We start from the raw sequence: 7,392 nt of genomic DNA on the forward strand, positions 1-7,392 counted from the left end.
TTGTAATGATGGGGAAGATAGACAATCTCTATCCCCACCTCCCTTCTCTTTCCCAAAGGAAGGCCATGATGCCCTAGCAATTGTCTAACAACTCAACTGAAGTACCTCTGTTGTAAAAGCATCTCCACTGTGGCCAGTTTCAAACCACCTATGTGACAGTGCACTAATGTATTTTCTGACATGTTCTCAAGTAGCTTCCATGAGTCCATGAGTTGTGGTGAGTTTACTTCAGTGCACCACTGGAAAAGAGGCCCTAGAATAGGACAGCAGTTAGACATGCAACTCAGCCACCCTGTTGGAGCACTACAATGATTAGACACATGCTAAGCCACTAGTTCTGTGCTGCAGAATGGCCATTTACCCTTTGTGGGATAGAGAACTCTAGAAAGGAGGGAATGATGGGATTGTAAGCTAAAGAAGAAGCAAATGCTTCTTGAGTTTCTTTTTATTTTTTAAAGATTTTTTTTTACTGTGCATTTAGCGTTCTGCCTGCATGTATGCCTACAGGCCAGAAGAGAGCACAGATCTCATTACTGATGGTTGTGAGCCACTATGTGGTTGCTGGGAATTGAACTCAGGACCTTTAGGAAAGCAGGTAGTGCTCTTAACCAATGAGCCATCTCTCCAGCCCAATTTTTGAGTTTCTTATCCCTAAAAGATATAGAAACCAAAATCTTGGTGGAGATGGGGAGCTTTGGTTTCCTCTCCTACCTCACCTATCATACAGAAAAGGCACAGAGTCTAACACAAAGAATCACAGCCATCAGAAGAATACGCAGCAGGGAAATACAAAGGACAGGGCACAATTTGAGGTATTATTCTCCACTGTGTCCCTCTGGAGCCAGCTCCATTGCAAATTTGATAAGAGGTGGAAAGCACGCCACTGGTTTTGCTCTTTTCTCCTTTGATTTCAAGGCCACAATGATAAAGGCCACCAGATCACAGAGAGAGAATAAGGAGGAGGACAGTTGTGAATCAAACAAGAAATTAAAGTTGGAAATCAGAGCTAAGCCTTATGAACCAGAACAGGGAGGTAGCGGGAATGGCCCACACCTTTAATTCCAGCTTGTGAGAGACTGAGTCTGGACGACTGCTGCAAATTTGAGGTCAGCTTCTGATTCAACATTGGAATCTGTGAACCAAAATACATAGCAACAGTAGCCAAAATAGACTTGTTTGATCATCTCGTGTACTACAGTATTATGAATTGAAGATAGCATCAATGCGTTTGCATCCCCATAGCAGAAAGAAGTATAACAGGCCTTTTGAACAGATGGAAAGGAAAATCATAGTGTATATTTGTCTTGGAATGGCAAGTGCATAGCCATTTAGAAATTTTCTCATTTAATCCATGGCCATACTCTGAACATGCCTGATCCCAGAAAGTAAGCAAGGTCAAGCCTTACCAAGACTGCAATGCGAGACTCTTCTTCATTCTGCTTTCTGGAGGTATGAATTTTGGATTAACCAGATTAATATATAAATGTCCATGTTAGTGAAGCAGACAAAGGTGATATAAGGAACAGACATGAAGACATAAAGTTCAAAGAAATGAATTTTCTGGTACATGCATAGTTTGTGGTAATGGAAGGTGTGGAAGCAAGCTGGCTTCAAGAATTCTCAGGGGACCACTCATGAGGACGCCTTCCTGGAGAGAGAAATGGCAGGGTCAGAAAGAGGCAGCAGCTGTAAGGACTTTACCCCAGGAATTCTCTCAGCCTACTTGTTCCTTCGAATGTGCAGAGAGAACATGGAGAGAAACACAGTACAGAGTCTTAAAGTGGGAAATGGGAAAAGGATTGAAGTAATACAGCAAAGGTCCAATGTCTTATTAATCTTCATGAGTTACTAGAAAGCTTGGTCTAAAAAGAGGAACAATGTTTTTCCACGGTGTGTCCATGAGCCAGAAACAGCTTGGCCTCCTGGAATTCTTGATATAAATCCTGGTTTTTCTCAACACTCATATACAGGCATTGCTGGAAACAGCTTATTTAACTTCAGTCACTGAAACAAATGATTTTACCTTTGACAATAGATCTAAGTATCAAGGTAAATATTCTATTTTTCTTTGAGATCACAGCTGTTTTTATTTGCTAAAACTGTCTGAGAAATACTCTTTCCTCAGACCTTGCCAAGTTAAACATGATACAGCAATGTACATTTAAAAACAGTTTCTGAAAAGAACCATTTACTAGGTAACTCAATTACAACACTGTTATTGATCATAAAGTAGTGAACTGTACTGAAGGGGAAAAGCAGACATCCTCACATGTGATCTCTCTACCTGCTCCAAAGGTTCAGAGAGAATACTTGGGGGAGCAAGAATCAGAACTGCCTTAGACCCATGTGCTCTGCACTCATGGCTTCCATGTCCTGCTTACTTTTGGTAAGAGTGTGACAGGGAAACCAGTCGGGAAAAACATTTTTCAAAAATCAACTAAGGCAGATTACAAATGATTTCCTTTCACAAAAGAACTAAAAATGTCTCCTCCATCTGTTTAAAAAACAAGATCAACTTCAAGGTACCACGGCATTCCGGCAAACAGTTAGAAAAGGCCTTTAACAGTCATTTGCAACATTGACCTCTTAATCACGAGGGTTTGGAGAACCGACTTAAAGTCAGAGAAGCAGGTGGTTAAATACAAAATGTGTAAATGTTAACCCGTCATAAATATAAGACATTGACAAAAGTAGAGAATACTGGGGACAGAAATAAAGTGCTTCAGGAAAAAAAAAAACCCACTGCTTAAGGTAACAGAGCTAAGCATTTTCCTACCTTGGATGGATTCTGATAATCATATCCCTAAAGACTGAGTATCTTCTGGCACATTTCCTTATCAATTGGACAATCACCTGTTCCAACACTAGTGTGTGAGCCTCCTCCCTCTCCCCAATGCCACCTCCATTAACATAGGGTGTAAGTAACATGTTCTTTTCACAAAAAATTTCCAATTTCCCTCCACAGCTCTCTTCAGTGTTACTGAAAATAGTCTGCCGTTTTTTAACTTGTTCAACTAGATTTTCAGCACTAATAAATCTCAACATTATAAGCTGCATAAAATAAAAACAAAACACTGCAAACCATCACACTAGTAAGCAGATTATAAAAAACATTTGAAATATTCAAGGAAAATCAGGATTTAGTACTTCCCCCAATGCTTTGAACACTGTAATCACCTAACATTATTACTGCATGAAGTTCAAAGTAGGCCTTAAAGACACAATCTTTCTGCAATAAAGAAAAGTGCAAAGACACAAAATGATATGTAAAGTCTTTTGCAAGAATAGGTGTTTGGAGAGTGGTGAGGAAAAAGATTTTCATCCTTCATTGTACACCTGAGACCTCTACGAACGACACTGGTAATACATAATAGTCATGGACACGGTAAAATAAAAAGCAACTCCCAAAAAAATTACTTGTATACATCCTACAGAACTCAAGAGATAGGACTGCTAGTCGAAAGGATCCACATGCACGTCAAACATGTGCATTCTGCTGAAGGCTAGAAATAGGAAGCTTGATTTCCAGTGTCTCCGAAGAGCTCAACATCTGCATTCATAACCAGCATCCTGCTTGGGTTACCTCTGACTTCAGTACATTGCAAACAAGTATTAAGTTTGGGGAGTTCAGGGAGGTACCCGTTGTCAGTAACTTCATGTTTAGAATGTGCTGCAGCAGTTTTTGAGCTATAAAAAATGAACACCCAAAAAATGGAACATTTTTACCAAGAGGAAAACGTATTTTTTTAGTTAATCAGGGCTATCCTGCAGATATGAAAACCATAGAAAGGTGACAAGGAGGCTCACAAATATAAAGGAATCCTGACTTTTACATGGACAATCCTTTAAAAAAATAAAAAAGTTTTACATATGCATCATAAATAGTGAAATCTGCTTATGTTAAATAAATACGTGAAGCTTTGTTTGGACATTGTTTCTTTGCAAAAGCAGTACATATTCTTTGTAAACAACTACCATATTTACAATTTCACTTCCTTGAAAGCCAGAGGAAAACATGAAAGAATGAGCTTTGAAATAATCTGTACTGCTAAGGTGGTATCAGTGAGGGTAAGCAGATTTGGGTAAAGCAGTTTCTAGATACCCGGGCTAATCTGGGTAGTTAGCTCATTTGGTGAAAGGCCAGGGTTGTGCCTGTTCAATCCAGCTTCTCTTCTGGCCTGGCAGCTTTCTCCAGGGAACCAGCAAGGCTAGTCCAATCCCAATCAGTCTCAAAAGAAAAATGAGGCAAGAGTACTGGGGTTATCACAATCTAGTCTTACCACTAAAGAAGAACAAAAAAGTGCGTGTCCATACATGTGAGCCAGCCATCTCATCTTCAAATATGGGCAACACAACTAGAATTGTATTTCAAATAACCCAATATGCCTCACTTTCAAAAAAAGATAATCTCTTAATTTATGAATATGTCTTTTTAATGTGGCATGTTGGACCTGCTAGATACAGCAATGAAATATTGCCAAGTGTGCACTAGTACCTTACCTGATAAATCTCGAAACCAAGAAAATCCGAGGCTGTTGCAAAAGCACACCCATCTGTACCAACTGAAATCCCTACTTTAAAATTGGTTTAGAAGTTTCCTTCCTCCACCTACTGTTTTTGAAGAGCAGATTGTAAAAACCTCAATTTAACTTGTGCTAGGTGGTAGCGGTCTGATTTTTTTGAACCAAAGACAGCTCTGCCAAATTTGTTGATCTTCTGCTTCATCTATTCAATTCGAATACTGGGTCAAGCTGCTGTGGCTGTCACTGTAGGAAACCAGTTCATGCCTATATCACTGTCATCATGAAAATGTTCCATTCTCCAGAATGGAATTTACACTGGTATGTCCATCATCCCCTAATCTGGAAGGTGAACAAGCTTTATTCAGAATGTGACTGAATTTGCGTCAATAACTGGGAACGGTATAGTTTTAATTAATCACTTACTAAACACATAATGGAACTTAGTCTTGAGTGGGAATTTTCTTCATGCCCCTCTTATGGCCTGGGAAACTTAATAAGAGGCCAACATGATAAAGGAGCCCCTGCTAAGGCAGACCTTATGGGAACAGAGGGAAAATGACAAGTGTACATGGTTAAATTATCAGCAACAGGTTAGCAAATTACCTGGTACTGAAATCAAATACTGAAGACCTAAAACGTCACGTCTGAAATATTCTTCCTATCCTGAAAGAGAAACTAGAGAAAAGACACGATTCCCTCAGAAAGCAATGAGTCGATTCAGGTTGTGACTTTATATTTAAGCACCACTCAAAAACATGGACACAAAGGAAACGATTTCTCTTTGCCCGTCACTATGCCAGCTATACAGCTTCGAGAGTTCTGTTCTCATTACACAACCCTTTCTCTGTTCCCAGAAGATAAGACAGCCCTGCGACAATTGGGACAGGTGGTATTTTCTGATAACCAGCGGTCGATGCAGTGGGCGTGGTACTCATGGAAGCAAGGTAGCTTACGAATTTTGTTCCCTTCCATGTGTTCCGTAATGCAAATAGTACATGTCTTCAGTGCGTCATTTTCACCAAAACTTCTCATTGCTAAGTTAGCAATCTGTTCTTTGGTGAGTCCTCTAGTTTGGTGGTTGTCATTAAAAGGGTAAAGTAGGGTTTCATACATCTCTGAGCTTCTTTGTGAACTTTCACGATTGGAACTGAAGCCGAGGTTGGAGCTGGAGCCAGCAGCAGAGCTGTTCCGACCAGAGCACCCTCTTCCACTCAGTGGAAACTCACCAAAACCTGTCGTTCTCTGCCTTGATGGGGTTTGAAAAGGAACAGGTGCAGTTTCCCTTGATCCAGTATCGAAGAGTGTAAGAGTGGAAAACCTGTTAGTATTCACATAGGTTCTCCCATCTGCAGGTTCAAAAAATGTTACGGTGCGTATAAAACCTCCACGTTCACTTTCATAAGGGACCGTGCTGTTTGGGGTCTGGGACCTTGACCGAGTTCTGCTAGCTAAGCTATCTTTCTGGTGGTATTCTCCCTACAGAACTCTTCGGACTTGGATGGTTCTGTCTATGGTTGGAGGTCTTTGACCAGATTCTGCCGCTTCACCATTGGTACCCGTGTCTGAATAACATGTCCCTTGAGCGGCAGAATTTCTTGACCCAGAAGCCGCCAAAAGACCTCTACCTAGCAACTCAGGCCCAGTTATCTGCTGTCTCAAAGTCCCATGGCGAGGGGTTCTAGAACTTCCCTCGATCTCATTTACCAAAGGGTGCACAAAAGTATGAGATGAGACGCTATGATGAGATCTTCGTGGAATTTCATTTGCTGTGTGCAGAAGAGACCTACTTCTTTCAGCTCTGGCTCTGGGTCTTCTCCCGTGTTCTGGTTTGCGGCTTCTTGCCCTGCTCCGACCTCTGGTGGATGGCACTTCTGTTAATGCTTCAGCAGAACTGCGTTCTGACCTAGGTGGTCTGGCAGATGATGTCTCAGATGCTGAATTTTCCATTGGCCTTTGGCTGTTGCTGTCCATGTTTTCTGCATTAAGATCTGTAGCAGACGGTTCATTTCCATTCTCTGGGGTTTGTCTTCCATTATTACGGTTCACACGTGTCTCTAAACTGAATCTGAGATCACCACTGTGTGGATTAGTGTGGTCCACTGCGCTCCAGGACAGATTTCTTCTCTGATCACTTCTTGTTGTATTGCCAGTCTGTCGGACAGAGTTAGGACAATCTATTATGGAGTCACCATTGGACACGTCATCTGAAGAGTCTCCAGGTCTATTTTCATCTGAGCTGTGTGGCGGGGCCGGGCCCTCTTTGATTTGCTGTAGTCTTCTGAGCAACTCCTCCTCAGTACTTTGACCCGGGGTGCCTAGTAAACTGTTGTCTCTCATAAGTCGATAGTCTTCTCCGCTCAGATTATTTACAAATCGATAGAAAGCTTCTTTCCGATTCAATCGAACCAATTGCCTTCTGCGCTGTGCTGCAGATTGGTCATTTCTTTTATCGCTAGAATCTGAGTTTTCCATCTTGATGAACAAGTGGAGGATTTCTGTCTGTTATGACATAGGACTGAAATCCAATAAACCGGACTTTCAGTTTTCTTCACTAGGCTTCGGTGGTTCGGCCAGGAGGGGACTGGCTGGGCTCTGTGACCTCAGCTGCTGCCTTGGCTGCCTGAGCTCTGCTGCATGGCTGCCTCCTGCTCCCTAGCCTGCCTCTGAATGGCTGGGCAAGACCCGCCTCTAGCCCAGGAGCTCCGCCCATTCTGACACGTAGCTCAAGCAGCCATTATCTTCCATTGTTACCTAGCAGTGACAGAAATCAACTCAAGGTAAATTTTTTAAAGTCACCCCAAATTACCTATTGAATGGATTTCAGTTCCCCTTTCTCAGCTACTCCTCATGACTCAAGAAGTCCTACTTA

General features: G+C 41.7%; 1 pseudogene; it reads right to left on the minus strand.

Annotated features, from left to right (window-relative positions):
* Positions 1 to 5,273: 5,273 nt before the first annotated feature.
* LOC148117281 (E3 ubiquitin-protein ligase RLIM pseudogene) lies at positions 5,274 to 7,172 on the minus strand (annotated as a pseudogene).
* Positions 7,173 to 7,392: the final 220 nt, after the last annotated feature.

This window comes from Myodes glareolus, chromosome X, assembly GCF_982192425.1.
Source record: "Myodes glareolus chromosome X, mMyoGla1.1, whole genome shotgun sequence".
NCBI lineage: Eukaryota > Metazoa > Chordata > Mammalia > Rodentia > Cricetidae > Myodes > Myodes glareolus.